Source organism: Cherax quadricarinatus, chromosome 89, assembly GCF_038502225.1.
Source record: "Cherax quadricarinatus isolate ZL_2023a chromosome 89, ASM3850222v1, whole genome shotgun sequence".
Taxonomy (NCBI): domain Eukaryota; kingdom Metazoa; phylum Arthropoda; class Malacostraca; order Decapoda; family Parastacidae; genus Cherax; species Cherax quadricarinatus.
This window is the reverse complement of record NC_091380.1, coordinates 12,153,900-12,178,461: the sequence shown is the minus strand read 5'-3', so window position 1 is coordinate 12,178,461 and position 24,562 is coordinate 12,153,900.

The window sequence follows — 24,562 nt, the reverse complement described above, 5'->3', positions numbered from 1 at the left end:
ACAGAAGGCGAAGGTAGTGGTGGCCACTACAGGAGGCACCGAAAGAAGGGGGGCAGAGAGGGAAGTGTGCAGGTGACAAGTGGACCCATGCGCTCTGATTCCCATTGGAAGAGTGAAGAGAGGAGGCAGGGGTGGAAACTTTAATAGGCCTCAGGTGTATGACAGTAAACGTTAATGGTTTGTGTAATAGTGTAAAGCGAGAATGGTTTAGAATGTTTCTGAATATATTTAGAGTGGATGTTATGTTCCTTCAGGAGCATAATTTTAAGGAGGGTAGGGTGTTGGAGGTGGCGGAGTTTCAGGTGGTAACCCTGCCATCTGCCCGTTTGAAAGGAGGGGTGGGTATATTAATTAGGGAGGCGAGCCCGTTTGTTTTGCAGAGAAGCGAGGGGGAAGGGTATTGCGCATAGATGGTTGGTGGATGGGCAAACGTGTGGCCTTTATTAGTGTATATGCGCCTGCAGAGGATGACGTACAGGTGAAGCAGGTGCCGCGTGCCTCGTTGTGCTCCGGGTTTTCTCGTGTTTACACGGTCGCTCGTACGTGCTAGAACTTTAATTTGTGCCATCAATCCTATACGATACATCCCTCTAGCGCCTGGAACCAATCTTGGGCGGAAAACATTATATACTGAGTCAAAAAAGGAGAATTAGTGTGCACTACCTAGCAGAGTTTACTGCCAGAGGGGAATCATAGGCCTGTGTTCGGTGTGCAAAATAATAATAATAGAACTTTTCTTTGTCTGAGGAAAGAAAGTCTCCCTGATAACATTGTGTATACATAGTGTATAGTGTATACTACAGTGGCTCCCTAGTATATAGATGATAAAGGCTAAAGTGTCATTTGAAAACAGGTGAATCTGTAAATGAAGTGATAAGCCTATAGAGGCAGGTGCCAGAAGTCGCCAGAATCTTACCACAGTGGTCAGCTGTTTTATTAATCTTTCTGGCCTGCTAGTGTACTCGCATATAATCTAGTGATACCAGTGAATAGCAGAATACAGTGTTGTAGTAGCAACTAACCAGTATTATAATGGTACTTAGTGGAGTGGAGTGACTTTCATTAGTTTCTTTTTTCTTGAAATACCAGACATATACTGTGAATTTCATATAACCTGTAGTTACCAGCGGTCGCAATATACACAACGAGAAGCAATTATTACTACAGAAAAAGCGTCCTTCCTCCAAAATTTCCACCAGTCAACTATAGTGATAATATAGCATTTATTGTGGTGGAGACGGAAAAAAAAAACTAGAAAAGCTAGATACAGCGATTGATAAACAAGGGTTGAGGAACGACCGTTCGTCACTGTAGGAGCTGCCAGAAATCACCGGCTCTTCAAACACGCAAGTTATACTTTTGTATCAAACAAATCACATATTACTCGGGTAGATAATTTCAAGTAGATCCTTCATGTGTTAGCCCAAATCACCGACTAGTATGTTTTAAATAAGTGACCCACTGATCAGATCAGATTGACTGGTCTGAACCCTCGACTGGTCCAAACCCTTGATGGTCCAAACCCTTGACTGGTTTCAAACGGATTCGTTGGACAATAAAGCAGACTGTAAACGGATGGGGTTGTAGGCGCCCTTATCAAACACAAACAATAAATATAAACCAGGAACGTACACGGTAAGCTGTCCAATTAGTTAGAAATGGAAATACAAATAGCTAGAGCTTCATTTAAGGAGGTTATTAATAGAGTATTCAAGAGGTTGCTAGTAGAATTACAGTAAATCAACCACTCAAATCATTATGAAGCTCTGTATAGTCTGCAGTCAATCAAACAAACGGGCTTCCACATGGATAAATTGTCATTTTTGTGGAAATTGGTGTCACGCCCCTTGTGCAGATATCCAAGAACTAGCTACAAGCAGTATTAAAACAGGGAAGTGTTTTTGGGTATGCCCAAATGAGGAAAATCTGTGGACTAAAATCACAAGGGTATTAAAAGAGGATAACATCAAAGCTGCTTTCATAGACAACCTGGAAGCTTTCTACAACAGATGGGAACATAAAAAGTCTGGGCTGAATGGTACTGCCCTTGATACTGGCCATGTAGTCAGAAACTGTAAGGCTGAAGGTGATGTCCTGGTAGTCAGTAAATGTGGGGCTGATAGTGCTGTCCTGGGAGACAGTAATGGTGAAGCCAGAGGTGCTGTCCTGGGAGACAGTAATGGTGAAGCTGGAGGTGCTGTCCTGGGAGACAGTAATGGTGAAGCTGGAGGTGCTGTCCTGGGAGACAGTAATGGTGAAGCTGGAGGTGCTGTCCTGGGAGACAGTAATGGTGAAGCTGGAGATTTTGTCCAGGTAGTCGGGAATTATACGCAGGAAGGAATACATATAAATGACCTCATAGGGGACAGGAGCCGTAGTGGGGAAACAAGTGTAGTCAAAGATAAGATAAAACCAATATTGCAAACTAGAAATACCACAGGAAATAGCAAACAAGAGGACTCCACTAGCAATAGTGAGGATATATTACCAAAAACAACTGGTGGGAGCTCATTGTTGGTGCTAGGGAGGATAGGAATAAGACAGGGAAACATGCACCAACAGGGAATACAGTCACAGAAACCCAAGGCAAACGGAAACCAAGCCTGTGCACATACTATGCACTTGGTATCTGCAGACATGGGAAATCTGGAAAAACAGACAGGACGTGCAACTATGACCACCCTAGAAAATGCCATGCCCATATGACAACAGGAAAATGCAAACTCCCTTCCTGTAAGCTTTTTCACCCTGAAATGTGTACCTCTTCAGTACAGGAAAGACTGTGCTATAACTTAAATTGCCAGGCACACCATCTAAAGGGTACAAAAAGATTCAAAACATCCAGGCCATGGGAAAACCTGGGTAGCCACAGCCACTCAAGAGGGAGAGGTTTTTTAGTGCCAGGAAGGAAAAAAAAACTGGCAGGAAATGGCAGAAATCGTACACTGAATCCAGTCATTCCTGGAGTGGAACCACAGTCGATGGCCTCCACTCCAAACCAACAGATACAGATACTAATGCCGGAAAAAAAATCCCCCCCCAGTACCAACAATACCACCAGTCAGATAACATTCTTCTTTGCAAATATACAGGGTCTAAAGCCAGCAACAAACAACAAAATACCTTTCATCTGTGGACTGCTTGCAGAGGCAAAGGCAATGTTCGCGGCTTTTACTGAGACCCACATAAAGGATCACTTGGACAACGAAATATGGATCCCAGGTTACAACTTATACAGATGTGACAGAGTGAACAGGCAAAAGAGGGGGGGTTGGCCTGTACATTGCAGAGTCACTTGTTTGCACAGAACTGCTAAATGCCTCAAATGATGTAGTGGAAGTTTTAGCAGTAAAGGTCGAGAACCAAAACCTAGTCACTGTGATAGTCTACAAGCCTCCGGATGCAACATCCCAGCAATTCCAGGAACAGCTGTTAAAAATTGACCACTGTCTGGAAAATCTTCCAGCTCCTGCACCCAACATCTTGCTCCTGGGGTATTTCAACTTAAGGCACCTAAAATGGAGGAATATAGCAAATAATATTGTTGCAGTAACAACACCAGGAGGCAGCTCTGATGAAAACTCACACTCACACGAGCTTTTAAATCTCTGCACAAAATTCAATTTAAACCAGCAAATAATAGAGCCTACTAGACTGTAGAATACACTAGACCTCATCTTCACTAACAATGATGATCTGATAAGAAATGTCACCATATCAAAAACAATATACTCAGATCACAACATAATTGAGGTTCAGACATTTATGCATGGAGCCCCAGACCGACATAATGAGACTAGTCACGAGGGAGCATTCACCAAATTCAACTTCAATAACAAAAACATAAAGTGGGACCAAGTAAACCAAGTCCTAACCGATATAAGCTGGGAAGATATACTAAGCAACACAGTCCCCAACGTATGCCTAGAACAGATTAACTTGGTGGCACTCGATGTATGCACAAGGCTTATTCCTCTAAGAAAAAGGAGGAGTAGATGTAAAATATAAAGAAACAGGTGCTCCCTTTACAGGCGATGGAAAAGAATAACAGAGCGGCTAAAAGAGGTCAATATATCTGAAATGCGTAGGGAGACACTGGTCAGAGAAATAGCAAGCATCGAACTCAAGCTAAAGGAATCTTATAGGAGTCAGGAATCGCGGGAAGAACTAAAAGCCGTCTGCTCGACGAGAGTGGCCGGACGGCACTCGTGTCCAGGGTCCGCCGTGGGGGCTTGCGGAAGGTGGACTTGATTTAGACTTAGCGCCTACCTTTGCCGGCGGGAGGATGTGGAAATTTATTTGGTCCCTAAAGTTCCACAGCAGATCCAGCATGGCCGTATGGGACGGCTGCGCCGGGTGGCCCTTAAACCCTCCCAAACAAACAAAGCATTCTCTGGTTGGCGATTGTTGGTAAGCTTATTTATTTATAGATTTACCCTTCAGGGAAGGAGTAGGTAGTTCTACTGATAGTATATTAATATTAGGTTTACTAAGGCAAATGTAGATAATAATAATGTAGACCTAAGACCTTAACATAGGTAGTAATAGGCCGTTAATGTAGGCAAACACTAGGATAAGTTAGCTAGGGAGAACTGGCAGCCCTAGCTTGAATGACGAGGCACGGGTCACAAAGACAGAATAGCGGCCTTCATAAGACAGACACCAACTGGACAAGACGTGCCATGATCAGCAGACGGCGCCCCCATGTGTCTTCACATTTGAGACCTGGGGAAATCTGGTAGAGGCACCTCGATGTACCGTAGATGACCTCCTCCGTCAGGCCCATACAGTAAGACAAGACCTTCACCTTTTTTCTCGTAGATCACTGGCCAGTGTCTTGGGAGATCATGAGTGAGTTTTAACTGTGGGCCCGGATGCAACAGGTTGAGCATGCCCAGTAAGTACCAGTGTCTCAGAGCAGTCTTGAAGCTAGTGTCTGAGTCTGCATAGTTATACTAGGGGATACATACCCTCTTGGATATAGGAATTTCTGAGGTGCAGGCAGGACACTAATTACGATTGAATATTGCAGGAATTAATGCTCCCGGTTGCACGTGGTTTCTGAGGGGGAGTCCAAAGGGGCTAAGGCTAGCTTAGGGAAGTGAAGATCAGGATATATGCTGCAACACCAAGTAAGTTAGTCCTTTATACGTGCATGCAGGCGAGGTTTCTTGCAATACCAATCATTTGTGAAAATCTGTCCTATAAGCCACTTGTGAGGCTGAGGTACCCACCTCAGAGCTCGGTGTCAACAGAGTTTGCCAGGGTAGGCGACTCACTTGGAGGCAGTCCACACAAATTTTCACAATGCCCATGCACTCTGCCCCTGGCCCAGACTCATGGAACTCTGTGTTCATCAAAAACTGCAAGGAGTCCCTATTGTGTGCCTTCAGTATTTTAAGGAGAGGCTGTAATGAAGCAAATCCCTCAAGATTTACTTATGTAAGGTGTGATAATTATTCGTTGTGAAAATTTCATGTCTGTCCTCACTGTGTATTTCTTGTCTATATCCTGACCTATTTACTATGTGCATAGTTCTGTAAATCAGGTGAAAGAAATAGATAGTTTAATTTAAAGACTAATTAAGTAATGTCATCTATCATCATTGTTATGTTGAAATGTAATGCAGACAACCTGGAGTTTACCTGGAGAGAGTTCCGGGGGTCAACGCCCCCGCGGCCCAGTCTGTGACCAGGCCTCCTGGTGGATCAGAGCCTGATCAACCAGGCTGTTGCTGCTGGCTGCACGCAAACCAACGTACGAGCCACAGCCCGGCTGATCAGGAACTGACTTTAGGTGCTTGTCCAGTGCCAGCTTGAAGACTGCCAGGGGTCTGTTGGTAATCCCCCTTATGTGTGCTGGGAGGCAGTTGAACAGTCTCGGGCCCCTGACACTTATTGTATGGTCTCTTAACGTGCTAGTGACACCCCTGCTTTTCATTGGGGGGATGGTGCATCGTCTGCCAAGTCTTTTGCTTTCGTAGTGAGTGATTTTCGTGTGCAAGTTCGGTACTAGTCGCTCTAGGATTTTCCAGGTGTATATAATCATGTATCTCTCCCTCCTGCATTCCAGGGAATACAGGTTTAGGAACCTCAAGTGCTCCCAATAATTGAGGTGTTTTATCTCCGTTATGCGCGCTGTGAAAGTTCTCTGTACATTTTCTAGGTCGGCAATTTCACCTGCCTTGAAAGGTGCTGTTAGTGTGCAGCAATATTCCAGCCTAGATAGAACAAGTGACCTGAAGAGTGTCATCATGGGCTTGGCCTCCCTAGTTTTGAAGGTTCTCATTATCCATCCTGTCATTTTTCTAGCAGATGCGATTTATACAATGTTATGGTCCTTGAAGGTGAGATCCTCCGACATGATCACTCCCAGGTCTTTGACGTTGGTGTTTCGCTCTATTTTGTGGCCAGAATTTGTTTTGTACTCTGATGAAGATTTAATTTCCTCATGTTTACCATATCTGAGTAATTGAAATTTCTCATCGTTGAACTTCATATTGTTTTCTGCAGCCCACTGAAAGATTTGGTTGATGTCCGCCTGGAGCTTTGCAGTGTCTGCAATGGAAGACACTGTCATGCAGATTCGGGTGTCATCTGCAAAGGAAGACACGGTGCTGTGGCTGACATCCTTGTCTATGTCGGATATGAGGATGAGGAACAAGATGGGAGCAAGTACTGTGCCTTGTGGAACAGAGCTTTTCACCGTAGCTGCCTCGGACTTTACTCTGTTGACGACTACTCTCTGTGTTCTGTTAGTGAGGAAATTATAGATCCATCGACCGACTTTTCCTGTTATTCCTTTAGCACGCATTTTGTGCGCTATTACGCCATGGTCACACTTGTCGAAGGCTTTTGCAAAGTCTGTATATATTACATCTGCATTCTTTTTGTCTTCTAGTGCATTTAGGACCTTGTCGTAGTGATCCAATAGTTGAGACAGACAGGAGCGACCTGTTCTAAACCCATGTTGCCCTGGGTTGTGTAACTGATGGGTTTCTAGATGGGTGGTGATCTTGCTTCTTAGGACCCTTTCAAAGATTTTTATGATATGGGATGTTAGTGCTATTGGTCTGTAGTTCTTTGCTGTTGTTTTACTGCCCCCTTTGTGGAGTGGGGCTATGTCTGTTGTTTTTAGTAACTGTGGGACGAACCCCGTGTCCATGCTCCCTCTCCATAGGATGGAAAAGGCTCGTGATAGGGGCTTCTTGCAGCTCTTGATGAACACAGAGTTCCATTAGTCTGGCCCTGGGGCAGAGTGCATGGGCATGTCATTTATCGCCTGTCCGAAGTCATTTGGCGTCAGGATAACATCGGATAGGCTTGTGTTAATCAAATTTTGTGGCTCTCTCATAAAACATTCATTTTGACCTTCGACTCTCAGTCTGGTTAGCGGCTTGCTAAAAACTGAGTCATATTGGGACTTGAGTAGCTCACTCATTTCCTTGCTGTCATCTGTGTAGGACCCATCTTGTTTAAGTAGGGGCCCAATACTGGACGTTGTTCTCGATTTTGATTTGGCATAGGAGAAGAAATACTTTGGGTTTCTTTCGATTTCATTTATGGCTTTTAGTTCTTCCCGCGATTCCTGACTCCTAAAGGATTCTTTTAGCTTAAGTTCGATGCTTGCTATTTCTCTGACCAGTGTCTCCCTACGCATTTCAGATATATTGACCTCTTTTAGCAGCTCTGTTATTCTTTTCCGTCGCCTGTAAAGGGAGCGCCTGTCTCTTTCTATTTTACATCTACTCCTCCTTTTTCTTAGAGGAATAAGCCTTGTGCATACATTGAGTGCCACCGAGTTAATCTGTTCTAGGCATAAGTTGGGGTCTGTGTTGCTTAGTATATCTTCCCAGCTTATATCGGTTAGGACTTGGTTTACTTGGTCCCACTTTATGTTTTTGTTATTGAAGTTGAATTTGGTGAATGCTCCCTCGTGACTAATCTCATTATGTCGGTCTGGGGCTCTGCACATACATGACTGAACCTCAATTATGTTGTGATCTGAGTATATTGTTTTTGATATGGTGACATTTCTTATCAGATCATCATTGTTAGTGAAGATGAGGTCTAGTGTATTCTCCAGTCTAGTAGGCTCTATTATTTGCTGGTTTAAATTGAATTTTGTGCAGAGATTTAAAAGCTCGCGTGAGTGTGAGTTTTCATCAGAGCTGCCTCCTGGTGTTATTTCTGCAACAATATTATTTGCTATATTCCTCCATTTTAGTTGCCTTAAGTTGAAATCCCCCAGGAGCAGGATGTTGGGTGCAGGAGCTGGAAGATTTTCCAGACAGTGGTCAATTTTTAACAGCTGTTCCTGGAATTGCTGGGATGTTGCATCCGGAGGCTTGTAGACTACCACAATGACTAGGTTTTGGTTCTCGACCTTTACTGCTAAAACTTCCACTACATCATTTGAGGCATTTAGCAGTTCTGTGCAAACAAGTGACTCTGCAATGTACAGGCCAACCCCCCCCTTTTGCCTGTTCACTCTGTCACATCTGTATAGGTTGTAACCTGGGATCCATATTTCGTTGTCCAAGTGATCCTTTATGTGGGTCTCAGTGAAAGCCGCAAACATTGCCTTTGCCTCTGCAAGCAGTCCACGGATGAAAGGTATTTTGTTGTTTGTTGCTGGCTTTAGACCCTGTATATTTGCCAAGAAGAATGTTATCGGACTGGTGTTATTGTTTGAGAACGTATTACTATTATTATTATTATTATTATTGTTACTATCATTACTATTATTACTGTAGCCATCTGTATATAAGTTTAAAATATCACTATTGCTGTAACAGCTGTAAATTAACTAAAGAAATATATTTGAATTATGACCATGTTTTCATGTTGATTTTCTATTATTGGTGGTTCCAGTATGTTTTCATGAGAATTCTTGTTATTTGTATTACAGTGTATTAAGTTTATTATTTTGTATTGAATTATTTGTCTCTAATATTAGTATTCAGTGTAATAATTAGTCTGAGTGGAAATAAGTTTTGTAGAGGCGAGTTGACCTTCTGTTCTGGGAGTGTTTTGAAGAGTTTACAAACATGAGCGGGAGTTGTGTTGTAAACAATGGAGGGAAGCTCAGTTAGTTAGTTAGTTTAATATGTTTATTATGCACCCCATACCCATCCTGTGGGCGGTAGTCACCCCATACCCATCCTGTGGGCGGTAGTCACCCCATACTCATCCTGTGGGCGGTAGTCACCCCATACCCATCCTGTGGGCGGTAGTCACCCCATACCCATCCTGTGGGCGGTAGTCACCCCATACCCATCCTGTGGGCGGTAGTCAAAAGATTACAGAGGTACATAATTGGTCCAGGGACTGGACTCCAAAGTTTTGATAGCTGAGCAAGTTACAGAGGTAATGAACTCACAATTTACAAAGGTAATGAACTCACAATTTACAAAGGTAATGAACTCCAGGTAGGTCTGGTCACAATCATGACAAGTTACAAAGGTATTTACAGATTACAGAGGTACATAATGGGTCCAGGGGCTGGGACCCCAAAGTTTTGATAGCTGAACTAGGTACAAGGTAATGAGCTCACAAGTTACAAAGGTAATGAATCCTGTAAGTATCGTTACTTACGTTTATACATGGCTACAATCATGAACAAATTATAGAGTAATGAGCAATTCACACTTCCACACCCGGTCACAACTGTAGTGAGTTATTGGTGCAAATATTGATTGTTGAGTCACACACACACACACACACACACACACACACACACACACACACACACACACACACACACACACACAGACACACACACACATACACACACACACACACACACACACACACATATGAAGCAACATATGAAGGAAGAAAACAAGGGGAAAAAAAGCAATTGAAAGCATCATGAAAGCAATAGGAGAAGACGATATGACCCAGCTGGAAAATTTTCGGAGAATAGGGGGGTTTGTAAAAAAAAGAACCCGGCCAGTGAGAGTGACCTTCAAGGCAGAAGCGACTCGGACCAGGATCCTGCAGGAGAAAGCACGATTAAGGGACATGACGGCATACAGGAAGGTGTATCTCGACCGCGACAGAAGACAAGAAGAAAGGCAGAAACTGAGAGAGATGATACAAAGGCGAAAGGAGGAAAGAGAGGGGATGGAGAAGACAGACAGGAGATCCCAGACCCAGGAAGAAGATCAAATACAGCCTCTCTCACAACTTCCTATAGAAGCCTCCCAACCAGGTCAACCCCAGTGCAACCAAACACTCTAAATCAAAACACCCATGCCACATCCAATGCCCCCACCCACTACATTACAAACTCCACCCCCCACAGCAACAACCCATAGTTCCTTACCAGGTCTACCACTTCCCCAACCCCAATATACCTCCCAGACCACAGTCTTAGAAAAGAAGTTGAAGGTGTGGTATACAAATGCAGATGGAATAACCAACAAGTATGAGGAGTGGCATGAAAGAATCAAAGAGACATCCCCAGACATAATAGCACTCACAGAAACAAAACTCACCAGAATAATAACAGATTCAATCTTTCCATCCGGATATCAAATCCTCAGGAAAGACAGAGGGAGGAGAGGGGGAGGAGGAGTTGCACTGCTCATTAAAAACCAGTGGGGTTTTGAGAAAATGGAAGGAATGGATGGCACTGGCGAAAGGGACTACTTAGTAGGAACAATCCAGTCTGAGGGACATAAGGTGATAATTGCAGTAATGTACAACCCACCACAGAACTGCAGGAGGCCAAGAGAAGAATACGATGAGAGCAACAGAGCAATGATCGACACACTAGCCGAAGTGGCCAGGAGAGCACACATGGGGGGAGCAAAGTTACTAGTTATGGGTGATTTCAATCACAAGGAGATTGACTGGGAAAACCTGGAGCCCCATGGGGGTCCTGAAACATGGAGAGCCAAGATGATGGATGTGGTACTGGAAAACCTCATGCATCAACATGTTAGAGACACTACCAGAGAGAGAGGAGAGGATGAACCAGCAAGGTTGGACCTTGTATTCACCATGAGTAGTTCGGACATCGAGGATATCATGTATGAAAGGCCCCTGGGAGCTAGTGATCATGTGGTTCTGTGCTTCGACTACATAGTTGAGCTCCAAGTGGAGAGAGTAGCAGGGATAGGCTGGGAAAAACCAAACTACAAAAGGGGGAACTACTCAGGCATGAGGAACTTCCTTCAAGACATTCAGTGGGAGAGGGAACTGACAGGAAAACCAGTACAAGAAATGATGGACTATGTAGCAACAAAATGCAAGGAGGCAGAGGAGAGGTTTGTTCCCAAGGGAAACAGAAATAATGGGAAGAACAGAACGAGTCCTTGGTTCACCCAAAGGTGTAGGGAGGCAAAAACTAGGTGTACTAAAGAATGGAAAAGGTACAGAAGACAGAGAACTCAGGAAAATAAAGAAATCAGCCGAAGAGCCAGAAACGAATATGCACAGATAAGAAGGGAGGCTCAGAGACAATATGAAAATGACATAGCATCAAAAGTAAAGACTGACCCGAAGCTGTTGTACAGCCACATCAGGAGGAAAACAACAGTCAAGGACCAGGTAATCAGACTGAGGAAGGGTGATGGGGAATTCACAAGAAACGACCGAGAGGTTTGTCAGGAACTCAACACAAGATTTAAAGAGGTATTTACAGTGGAAACCAGTAGGACTCCAAGAAATCAGAACAGGAGGGCACACCAGCAAGTGCTGGATGAGGTACATATAACCAAGGAGGAGGTGAAGAAGCTGGTATGCGAACTTGACACCTCAAAGGTGGTGGGACCAGACAACATCTCTCCATGGGTCCTTGAAGAGGGAGCAGAAATATTGTGTGAGCCATTAACAAAGATCTTCAACACATCATTTGAAACTGGGCAACTCCCTGAGGTACGGAAAATGGCAAATGTAGTCCCAATTTTTAAAAAGGGAGACAGACATGAGGCACTAAACTACAGACCTGTATCACTAACGTGTATAGTATGCAAGGTCATGGAGAAGATCATCAGGAGGAGAGTGGTGGGGCACCTGGAAAGAAACAAGTGTATAATTGACAACCAGCACGGTTTCAGGGAAGGAAAATCCTGTGTCACAAACCTACTAGAGTTTTATGACAAGGTGACAGAAGTAAGACAAGAGAGAGAGGGGTGGATCGACTGCATATTTTTGGACTGCAAGAAGGCCTTCGACACAGTTCCTCACAAGAGGTTACTGCAAAAGCTAGAGGACCAGGCACACATAACAGGAAAGGCACTGCAATGGATCAGAGAATATCTGACAGGGAGGCAACAACGAGTCATGGTACGCGACGAGGTGTCAGAGTGGGTGCCTGTGACAAGCTGGGTTCCACAGGGGTCAGTCCTAGGACCTGTGCTGTTCTTGGTATATGTGAACGACATAACGGAAGGGATAGACTCAGAAGTGTCCTTGTTTGCAGATGATGTGAAGTTAATGAGAAGAATCAAATCGGACGAGGATCAGGCAGGACTACAAAGAGACCTGGACAGGCTACAAGCCTGGTCCAGCAACTGGCTCCTTGAATTTAACCCTGCCAAATGCAAAGTCATAAAGATTGGGGAAGGGCAAAGAAGACCGCAGACACAATATAGTTTAGATGGCCAAAGACTGCAAACCTCACTCAAGGAAAAAGATCTGGGGGTGAGTATAACACCGAGCATATCTCCTGAGGCGCACATCAATCAGATAACTGCTGCAGCATACGGGCGCCTGGCAAACCTACGGATAGCGTTCCGATACCTCAGTAAGGATTCGTTTAAGACTCTGTATACCATCTACGTGAGGCCCATACTGGAGTATGCAGCACCAGTTTGGAATCCACACCTAGTCAAGCACGTCAAGAAATTAGAGAAAGTGCAAAGGTTTGCGACAAGACTAGTCCCAGAGCTACGGGGATTGTCCTATGAAGAAAGGTTGAGGGAAATCGGCCTGACGACACTGGAGGACAGGAGGGTCAGGGGAGACATGATAACGACATATAAAATACTGCGCGGAATAGACGAGGTGGACAAAGACGGGATGTTCCAGAGATGGGACACAGACACAAGAGGTCACAGTTGGAAGTTGAAGACTCAGATGAATCAAAGGGATGTTAGGAAGTATTTCTTCAGTCATAGAGTAGTCAGGCCATGGAATAGCCTAGAAAGTGATGTAGTGGAGGCAGGAACCATACATAGTTTTAAGGCGAGGTATGATAGAGCTCATGGGGCAGGGAGAGAGAGGACCTAATAGCAATCAGCGAAGAGGCGGGGCCAGGAGCTGTGACTCGACCCCTGCAACCACAAATAGGTGAGTACAAATAGGTGAGTACACACACACACACACACACACACACACACACACACACACACACACACACACACACACACACACACACACACACACTTTAGTTTAATATCTTTATGCACCCCATACCCATCCTGTGGGCGGTAGTCAAAAGATTACAAAGGTACATAATGGGTCCAGTGACTGGACCCCAAAGTTATGATAGCTGAACTAGTTACAAAGGTAATGAACTCCAGGTAGATCTGGTCACAATCATGGCAAGTTACAGAGGTAATGAATCAGCTTCAGTCCTATACATGGTTACAGTCATGAACAAATTACAAAGTAATGAACCACTGATACGTCCACACCTGGTCACAATTGTAATGAGTTATAAATACAAATATTAAGTGGATCATACACCCACACTAGCGCGCGCGCGCACATACACACACCAGGGCGCACGCACGGACATGTGCACACGAGCGTACAAATATATGCATACACACAAGGACGCACACCCACACACACACACACCCGCACACACACTCACCCGCACACACACACACACACACACACACACACACACACACACACACACACACACACACACACACACACACACACACACACACACACACACACACACACACACACACCCACGCACACACACACACACACACACACACACACACACACACACACACACACACACACATGGTAATGCATTATTTACAGCTAGCAAAGTCAGGGTATTTCTCCAGAATGGTCTGTAATATACCACTGTGGATAAAATACTTTGCCATTTCTTGAACATTTCTGAGTGAGTTGCTTCTAAATTCATTAATCTGATCGCACTCCAGTACATAATGACGCAAGGTGTGACAATAGTCCATCTGGCAAAGTTTACATTTCGTTTGGTTTACATCTGGTGGTGGTGATTTAACCTGCCATAGATACTTGTAACCCAGCCGGAGCCGGGCAGTAGTGACTTCCAAGAGTCTGCTTATCTTGTTGGATGCACCATAGACATGTGGCTCCTCCTGCATGATGGAATGATGACAGATGGACTGACTTGTGTCAATCTCCCTAAGTCTTAAGTCAATAAAGTTCATTTGAAGTTCTTTTCGTATTATTGTTCTCAAACTGCTAACTGACAACCCAAGATTGTAATCTACCCCTCTTTGAAAGCATACAGCTTAGCCAATTTATCAGTTCTATCATGCATCTGAAGACCAATGTGAGATGGAACCCACAGCATGTGCACTCTGACTCCACTGTCCACAATCTTACCATATCTATGTCTGGCTTCTGACAAAAGCATGCCACAATTTATACTTAATGAGTTGAGAGCATTTATGGATGACAGAGAATCAGTTACAATTAAAGTGTCAACCTTAGATACATGGACACATTTGAGTGCAAGGAGTATGGCAAACAGTTCTGTTTGAAGGGTAGAGGCCCAGTTATTGATGCGTGCTCCAATTTCTTTATGAGAGCCATCACTCTGTATGACAACAGCAGCACTACCAGCTGCACCAGTGGACTGGTGAACAGAACCATCGACGTAAATAATTTGTGAAAGAGTGTTCTGTGTGACTAAGTTATCAATACAGCTTAAGGCATCATGTTTGGCTTCAAGACGAAGCTTTGGTGATATAGATCATGTAGCTGGTTCATGCGGAGGTCGGTTCCAGTTTTTTCGATCCATCTGGAAGGATGTTCACCAGTAGCACGTTAAGAGACCATACAATAAGTGTCAGGGGCCCGAGACTGTTCAACTGCCTCCCAGCACACATAAGGGGGATTACCAACAGACCCCTGGCAGTCTTCAAGCTGGCACTGGACAAGCACCTAAAGTCAGTTCCGGATCAGCCGGGCTGTGGCTCGTATGTTGGTTTGCGTGCAGCCAGCAGCAACAGCCTGGTTGATCAGGCTCTGATCCACCAGGAGGCCTGGTCTCAGACCGGGCCGCGGGGGCGTTGACCCCCGGAACTCTCTCCAGGTAAACTCCAGGTAAGTGGTGAGGAAAGTTTGGAGGGCTTCTGTGCAGGTGTTTGAATGGGCTAGCCTAAGCATATTGACCCCAATAAGGATATTTCTTTCAGTAACACGATCTCTAATGCTTGGAATATTAAGTTCTTTCCGCATATTTAAAATTTTGGCAGTACGAGGGCATCCTAGGATGATCCTCATTGCTTCGTTTTGCAGTTTTTCCAGCCCTCCAAGCTTCCAGTCAGACACGAGTGCAAGTAGTGGCGCCGCATAATCAACCAATGATCTAATATAAGCAAGATACATCATTTTCTCAATTTTAACATTAGCTCCATACCTGGGATGAAAACCTGCCACAACTCTAAGTGCTCTCAGCCTTTCTTTGTATTGGTGACAAAGTCTCGTTGCAACAGGTCCAAGCAGTGGAACCTCAAAGCCTAGATACCTGTATCTGCTTACATATTCTAGAAGAGACCCATCATGCAACTGGATCTGACGAACTCAGGGAGAAGAACTTTGTAAACTATCCTCCACTCGTCTCTTTTGTCTTGCTTAGGCAGTTTCTTTTTTACTGTTCATGTAGACCTATCTGCTGCTAACAAGTAAGTTCATATGCTATGTGGGAAGTATGAGCAGAGAGTTCAGTATTAATAAACTGAAATCTTTGTGTTATAGCCACTGTGGGAGACAGTCTCCAGCAGCATTTGTCATACTACACTAGGAACAGCTGTTAACTGGGTATGTCTTATAACTGGGTATGTCTTATAACTGGGTATGTCTTATAACTGGGTATATCTTATAACTGGGTATGTCTTATAACTTGCCTTATTATCATAGCCTAAATGATATTGTATGATTCGAGTAAACTGTAAGAATATTGATAATTTAAGGCATGGATGGGGTTAATTATGACCCATGTGACTATGCCAACTTTGTTCTCAACTTCACTCTAGTCTGTTTTAACCTAACTTTTTAAATCTATTTTTCTTTTAATATTTTATTAGATTTCTTAACTTAGTTATCAGAGATGTGTGTAATACCATTTCTCTGGTACATGTAAATCTTTTCTTATCCTGTGATCTACTCTAAGACTCGTTATTTCTAACCTAAATCTTTTTTTTTTTTTTTTTTTTTATTTTCGCCCCGAAACTCTCTCCAGGTAAACTCCAGGTATTCTCCCGGCCCCGGTCTTTTCCAAATAGTGGTGACCCGGCCTTGGCTCCCTATCTGGGGAGTGTCTCGAGACTTAAGTCTCCCATGGGAGGAGGTACAAGCACCTTCTCATCTTTGGGACCAAGTGTCCCCAGGCCTAGCCACATTCCCCGCCCTCACGGGGCTCGTAGGAAGAAGCTAGGCCTCTGGTCTGCCATCTACCCCGCCTCAAAGGGGCTCGTGGGGATGGCAGTCTTATGAGCTGCAGATGGTAGTAAGCTCAGACCTTTTTTTTTATTTTTTCTACCCTAACTTTTAAGTTAAAACTGTTTTATTAAATATCTGCTACTTATGTCTAACTATGTTTATTTTCTGTCATTTGTCTATCACATGTAACTTAACCTAGTTTGTGCCTTATGATTGTATTAAGTTATATTGTTTGTTTACTGTATTTCAGCTAATGTCTTATTTTTTTTTTTTTTGTATAATCCTTCGAGTGTTATAAATGAATTATTTTTGATATGCCATTTTTATTGTTATGATCAATGTGAAGTAGTGTCTTGCTGATTATCTTCTCTTAATTTTTTTGTAAGATCTTTATTTATTTATTTTTTAGAAATTCTTGCTTGTGTTTTGTGACTAAAGCAGAAAAATATTCTTATAGGGTTTAGCAACAACCAGACTACCCCCCAAGAGATGCCTACAAAATTATAGAAGCATATGGACGGCTGAAGAGATACTGAGGAAAGGAGATAATTTTCTAAAGACCTTGAAAACCCTGGCCCTGGAGGATCAGTCAAGAATTGTAATCTGGGATCTGGAATATCTCAGTAGCTAACCTGAAGAAGGAATGTATCAAGGCATTTAATTAAAACAATGGAGGTAAACCCCAGACAGCATGGTAAAGCAATGGAGTTCCTTGGGAACTATGGGGGGAGGTATTTCTAATATCAGTAAGACGGTTCTGCTATAATGTTAGGTATTTGTTACTAGCAATTGTGTTTTTTTCTTTGGTGCCAATGATTTCAGATTCCTTTGTGTTTATTAAATTGTAAGTGGTTTTATCAGAGCATGTTTTACTTCCCCTTTGAGCCATGTATATAAGGTCCAATTTTTTTCTCCGAGATTAAATTGAATAACATATGGATGACATCATTTTTTGAGGGGAGAGTCAAGCCCTTGATAAGGTGCCTACTGCTCAAGTTTCAGGTCAAGCTACCCTAAGAGCCAATACTTATCAGGACCACTATCTTCTTGTAACTATCCTGTAGTATTTCACACTGGGGTTTCTCCTGCTCTAACTCAAACTCCGTGTTTTTCCCCTTCTCCTATGACTATGGCTACTTTTATCTCTTCTACTATTAAAAGAGCAGGTGGTGGCAGCATACTTCCAAGAGAATAGAGTGCTACATGCTATTCTCTCATTATTTGTTCTCTATATTTTCATACCTTTGCCCACCCCGAGTCTCTACCTGAGGGAACAGACAACATGGCATCATCTGGGGTTTTGTCCACCCTAAGGGGGGACTGTAGTGAAAGCTGTGGCACTTCACCCATGAGACCTATTACGTCTAGTATAGGCAAAACCCCGCTAGCAGGGGTTTTGGCGAAATACCAAAACTTTTGGGTACGATTAGTCAGGTTCACCTGAAGCATTCAGGTGACTTTAATCGTGTTTGGGATCTCAACATGAAGGATAAGAAGCTTGCAAGTTTTGACGTGACTGCCTTAATTACCAATGCTTCAACTGATCAAGCCACTGATCTTTTTTCCCTGGGTAATTAACATTGATACAGATTTACCTATTCCTTGCCAGGATTTTGTGAGCTATGTCATATTATGTGCTCATTATAACTATATTAGTTTTGTAGACAACAAGTACAAGCAACTGTTGGTGCCAGCCATGGGCTCACCCCTTACTGCAGTACTAGCCAGTTTATATATGGAGGACCTAGAATCCAGACGAATCTTCAATAGCATCCCTAAGTCACTTACATAGATGGGGTATGTTGGTGATATTTTTGTCATTATACCCGAAAATCTAGGTATGCTAGCTAGTGATCCATCTACCATTGTTCTACCTCATCTCCACCATATGCTTCATTTTTATCATGACTGATGGACTGAACACATTGACTCAAGGCTAATGGACGGATTACCTCAAACTCCTCTTATTCTGTTTTTTTTTCTGCATTGGATTGAAGAAGCAAAACATTTCCAGAGTAAGGATACCAAAATAATGCAAAAGTGTCTCATTTATCAGTGTGTAGAATTTTAAAATAACCTCTGGGCTTCTGTTACTAATACTTCTTGATATAAATCCCAGTAATCTGTCTTACTACTTACGCTTTGACATTGCTGTCTTGGTTTCAGGTTTCTGCTTACCATAACCGCCAAGTGCTTTTTGCATTCTGTATGGCTAACTTCTGCATTATTTAGTTTATAAGCGCTGGGGTTATGAACATCCCCGAGCTTCAGAACTTTGTATTTATCTACACTGAATTACATCTGACCATAACATGAATTTGTCTAAAAACTCCTTAAGATCAGTAACATCTTCCTCTGAGTCAATTGTCATACCTATTTTCGTGTCAACCGCGAATTTGCTCATATCATTAGTTATTCCCATTTCAAGGTCATTACTGTATATTATGAACAACAATGGACGAAAACTGATCCCTGTAGAATGCCACTTGTTACAGATCCTCCTCTCAGATTTTAATCCACTTATGCAAACTCTGCTTCCTTTTGGTGAGCCAAGACTCGATCCAAGACAGCACTTTTCCTTCAGTGCCGTGAGTTGCAACTTTTTTTTAACAGTCTTGGTGTAGTGCTCTGTCAAAAGCTTTACTAAAATTCAAATAAATTATATCAGATTCTTTATCATGATCAACAGCCTCAAAAGCTTTATTGAAGAAAGTTAGTAAATTGTTGAAAATGGTATAAAATACCAACAAGTTGAAGTTTAAGTCTCATGTGCAATAGTTGGGTATCTTTACTGATAAAACGTTTCGCCTACATAATAGGCTTCTTCAATCAGTTACAGAGGAATCAGTAGTAGTAATGAAATAAAGACAATGTAATCAGTCCATAAACCTTGGAGAAAAAGTATTTGAGGTAGTCAGTCCCTCAGGCTGGAGAAGAGTTCAACTCCATGGTCTGGAACGTTATGAAGCTGGAACATGAGAACAGACTCTTAAATATTATCCAAGGTGTGGTGGAAGATCTCGCATTATTATTATTACAATCAAGGGGGAAGCGCTAAACCCGGAGGATTATACAGCGCCTGGGGGGGGATGTGGAAGGCATTCAGGCTTAATTTGGGGAACTGGAGCACAGATCCAATTCCCTAAATCAAGAGCCCCTCACCAACATCAAGGAACCTTCCTTGAGGGGGAAAGGAAGATCTCGCAGATGTTGTAGGAGACGGGATCCACTAGTGGAAGTAAGAAGACAGGTCCATCTGGAATCCAGCCCTTCTCATAACTAGTAGATACACGATGAGGAATGGAAAATGTCCTCTGTACCAAGATACCGTTGAGCTGCAATATCTGACAGTATTTTGAAAATACTGTCAGACACTGTCAGACACTGCAGCACAATGGTATCTTGGTACAGAGAATATCTTCAGATGGACCGGGGTTCTTAATTCCACTGGTGGATCCCATCCCATACAACGTCTTTGAGATCTTCCACCTCACCTTTGACAGTATTTAAGACTACGTTCTGATGCTTCAGCTGAATAATCCCTACTATCAGACTTTCAGTTGATACTAAAGGTAAATTATTTGTGTTCATTTGTGCCAAGTTCCTCTGTGATCTCTAGATTATTAATAAAGGGTATTGTTGTTACCAGGAACCAAATCAAGCAGGTTATTTTCCCCTCGTTGGGTCTGTCAAACTGCTCAAAAAAAAAAAAAAAAGTTTTGAACTACCTCCAGGAAGTCGTTTGACTAAAGATTCACGGTCAATGAATTTCAATCTATTTAAAGTTAAAATGTCCTAGAATTACTACGTTTTTGTGCCTTGTAGCCTTTAGCAGTTTCCCCCCAAAGTTTACTTTTGTCCCTATCCAAGTTTTGGGGACGGTAAATCATTCCTAAAATTTAATTTTGTATGCCCTTCCAAAAATTCTACTCAGACTTTGTGTGTGTTTTGTATCAGTTTTGATACCCACATTTAAACAGCAATTTAAGCATTCTCTTACATATATCGCCACCCCACCCCTCTTTCACATTCCTTCTGTCAACGTGGAATAACTTGAAATCCTGAATTTTACATTCAGCAGGCATGTCCCGATTCTTCATATCAAACTACGTCTCAGTAATGGTAAATACTTGAGTGTTGCTCAGACTTGCAACTAATGTCAACTCGTCCATCTCGTTTCTAGCGCTACGCCTATTTGTATATGTTTAGATACTCTTCTCTTTTCCCTCCTTGCTCAATCCTGCTTCTTCATTCTCTCTTTTATTATCCTTATCTCCAAGTGCCACTGGCTTTCCAGAATTCACCAAGAACTCTACCTTGTTCTGCCTTTTGCTGGTTTCCCTAACACTGTTGCTACACTGAGAATTTGTCCTGCCCACTTCTATTGTATCATAGTTCTTTACTTTCCCACAAAAAAAAAAAAAACCTACAACTATTTTTAATCTAAATCTCTAACAGCTCCCTTCACTGCATTGGCCAGTTCCTCCACGCCAGATGTAGATAAGTGAGTCCCATAACTGGCAAGCATGTCATTTTTGCCACAGAACACTTCCCAGTTGTCAATGAATATTATTGCATTTTCCTGACAGTGTTAATCCAGTCATCAGTTGACAATAATTGCCCTGAACAATTATTCATTACCAACTCCTCTCCTTGGCATTATGCTGCATATCACAGGTCCCCCTTCCTTCTTACTAATTATGTCTGTTCAATTTGCTGCCTGACCACGGTAGAGTGCGGTTGTGTTCTGCACCCCTCTACTGTTTGTAGGCGAGCTCCCTTGTCAGTTACCTGGCTGCAGTGGTGTGAAGTGGTGCTGTCACGCCTCTGCTAACAATATAGGTGCACTGCGAGTGTCAAGATGGCTGTTAGTCTGAGAAGCCGGATAAACACTGTAGGCATTGAGCTACTTAGAGGAATGATAACGCCTAGTTCTGCGCAAGTCTTATTGCCAAAGATCATCCAGGAGGCATATGGCATACAAGATAGTGACTTATATGGAGTAGCATTAAATGGAGGCCAAAGAATTTTCGTCAAACTTCTATCGGCAACGGTTTATGAATCGTTAGTCACCAGGTTTCAGGACGTGAGTCTTAACGTCACACCAGCTGTCAGTGTAAGAATGATAGATGTTTCACGGCATTATACGTGGATCAAGTTATGCAACGTTCCCTTCGAGGCGGACGAGGTGGATATCAGGAAAGTTTTTGAGATGTATGGGATGGTGCACTATGCTCAACATGGTATGTGGGTGGCAGGCGCCTATACTGGTCTGCCAGAGGGTTCTTTCAACCTCAAAATGACTTTGAGGCACCCAATACCGTCCTATGTTTAACTATAAGAATTCAGGATGCAGGTTATGGTTATGTACCCAGGGCAATGACGCACGTGCCGCCTATGTGGTGAGTATGATCACATAGTGGCGACCTGTGACAAGCGAAGACGTGTGCCTGGACCTGTGGTGGACGTCGCAGCCCCTGCTTCAAAGGTGGCAGGTGAGGAACAAATATCGGACGGAGGGCGTGGTGTCTTGTGGAGCGAGATAGTGGATAGGGCACACAGGACTGGCAGTGAGTTGGAGTCCCTCCCCCAGCTGCCTGATCAGGTGTTGCCTCCTGTGGATAAGAAGGAGCAGCAATTACAGGAGAAGGTTCTGAAGATTGAGGAGGAATTGGTTGAGGTTTTGAAGACTTTGTCACCGCCTGAGGGGGGCGTTACACCTGAGTAAGATGTCATCGGAGAGTTGTCGCTTCCAGAAAGTTGGGGACGTGATATTTTTGGAATGTGATGGTAGTTTGGAGTCGTCCGTTGAATCAGTAAACCATTCTCAGGTGGAGGTGAAGGTTTATCGAGAGGCAACACCTGACCAAGACATGTGTAATGTGACTGTCACGAGAAAGAGGGCGGCTACATCAGATTCTGATGATGTTCTAATGCCTGCACAAAGGCCTGGGAAACAGACTGAGGTGGAGTGTGAAGGTGGTGGTAGCCACGATAGGAGGCACCGGAAGAAGGGGGGGGAAGAGAGCACTCTGAAGGTGTCAAACTTAAATTCAAGCTCTAGAGTTGTAAAGAGTGATGAGAGGAGGCAGGGGTGGAAAATTTAAAAGGCCTTAGGTGTATGTCTGTAAATGTTAATGGGTTATGCAGCAGTATGAAGAGAGATTGGTTTCGTAACTTCCTGAATAAATCTAGAGTGGATGTTGTATTCCTGCAGGAGCACAATTTTAAAGAGGGTAGGGTGTTGGAGGTGGCAGGATTTCGAGTAGTTACCCTGCCATCTCCCGGTCTAAAAGTTGGTGTGGGTATTTTAATCTGGGAGACGAGCCCGTTTGTTTTGCAGAGAAGGGAGGGGGAGGGAGGGTGTTGCGTGTGGATGGGTGGTGGATGGGTAAGCGTGTCTTTTGTGAGTGTGTATGCGCTGGCAGAAAATAACATACAGGTAAAGAATGATTTTGTGTGTGAGGATCTTGTGTTTTTCTTAAGTGCACTGCCAGAGGTGGCAATAGTTGGTGGGGACTGGAATAGTGTAATCAGGATGGCTGATGTGGACCCAAAAGGGGCTGGATATATGTCTGTGGCTCTTAGGGATTTATTAAGGGATGTTAGGTTACATGATGCCTTTGGGGGGGGCGGTGTGGGAGACTGAATATACGTTTGTTAGGAGTGGATATGCTGCGAGACTAGAAAGAGTGTACCTTTCTCAGGGAGTGGATGTGAAATCTTTCAGTACTGTTGAGGCTACAATGTCAGATCATAGGACAGTGGTGGTGGAGGTTGGATGGGGGACGCTCACGGACATATATGGAAGTTATTGGAAATTAAATATGAGTGTGTTAGGTGATGAGGAGGGGTTGGAGGGGTTTTCAGCCCTATGGAGGGAGCTTAGTGTGAAAGAACAGGGAGTGGATGACATTGTAACATGGTGGGATTGTGTTGCAAAGGAAAGGGTTAGAAAGTTTTATGTGAGAGAAGAAAAATGCATTAATAATTTAAAATATGGACTGGCTAACTATTCAGAGGATAGGTTACGAGGTTGCTATGGGTGGGGGGTGGTTGGGAATAATTTTCCTATAGATGAAATAGCTGAAATAAAGGGGAGGTTGAGGGTGTTGCAAAATGAAAGGTTTCAAGTTGTAAGGGTGCAGGCAGGGGTGGAAGAAGTGCTTTGGGGCGACAAGCCGTCAGCGTGTGTTTTGCGGCATCAAAAGCAAAGGCAGGCAGTGACGGCTATCCCAAGTTTAGAGGTAACGGAGATGGTTGGGAATTATAGAGCAGGGCAGGAGATACGAACCACAAATGGGATGTGTGCGTATGCGGAGGCTTGGTACGAGAACTATTGGAAAAGTGCGGGGGTGAGTGATGTGGCGTTAGACAAGGTGTGTACGTATGTAACGTGTAGTGTAGGAAATAGTGATAGAAAGGCTTTAGGTGGGACTATTACGGCAGAGGAAATAGAGAATGTGTTAAGGGGAATGAGGAAGGGGAATGCTCCAGGTATTGACTGTCTCCTGGTAGAATTTTATTTACAACATTGGACGTTAATACGGGGATTTATAGTTAGGTTATTTAATTATATGAAGGAGAAGGGCAAGTTGGGTGAGAAGCAGGTAACAGCAGTTGTAGTGTTGGTCCCGAAGGGCAAGGGGCAGCCCACCCTTCGGGAGTACCGAGCCATATTGCTGATGTGTGCAGACTACAAGGTTTTTGCAAAAATTTTAGGTAATAGGTTCAAATGTGCTGTGGTGAGGGTGGTGTCAAAATCTCAGTTTGGGATGCCGGGAAGGTCGATGATTGAAGGACATGGGATACTGCAAAGTTTTGTGGAAGCTAAGGGTGGGGGTAGAGGGGCAGCTTTGTTGGCTCTAGATTGGCAGGGAGCATATGATAGAGTGGAAAGGGGAGCTTTGCAGGTTATACTTAGGAGACAG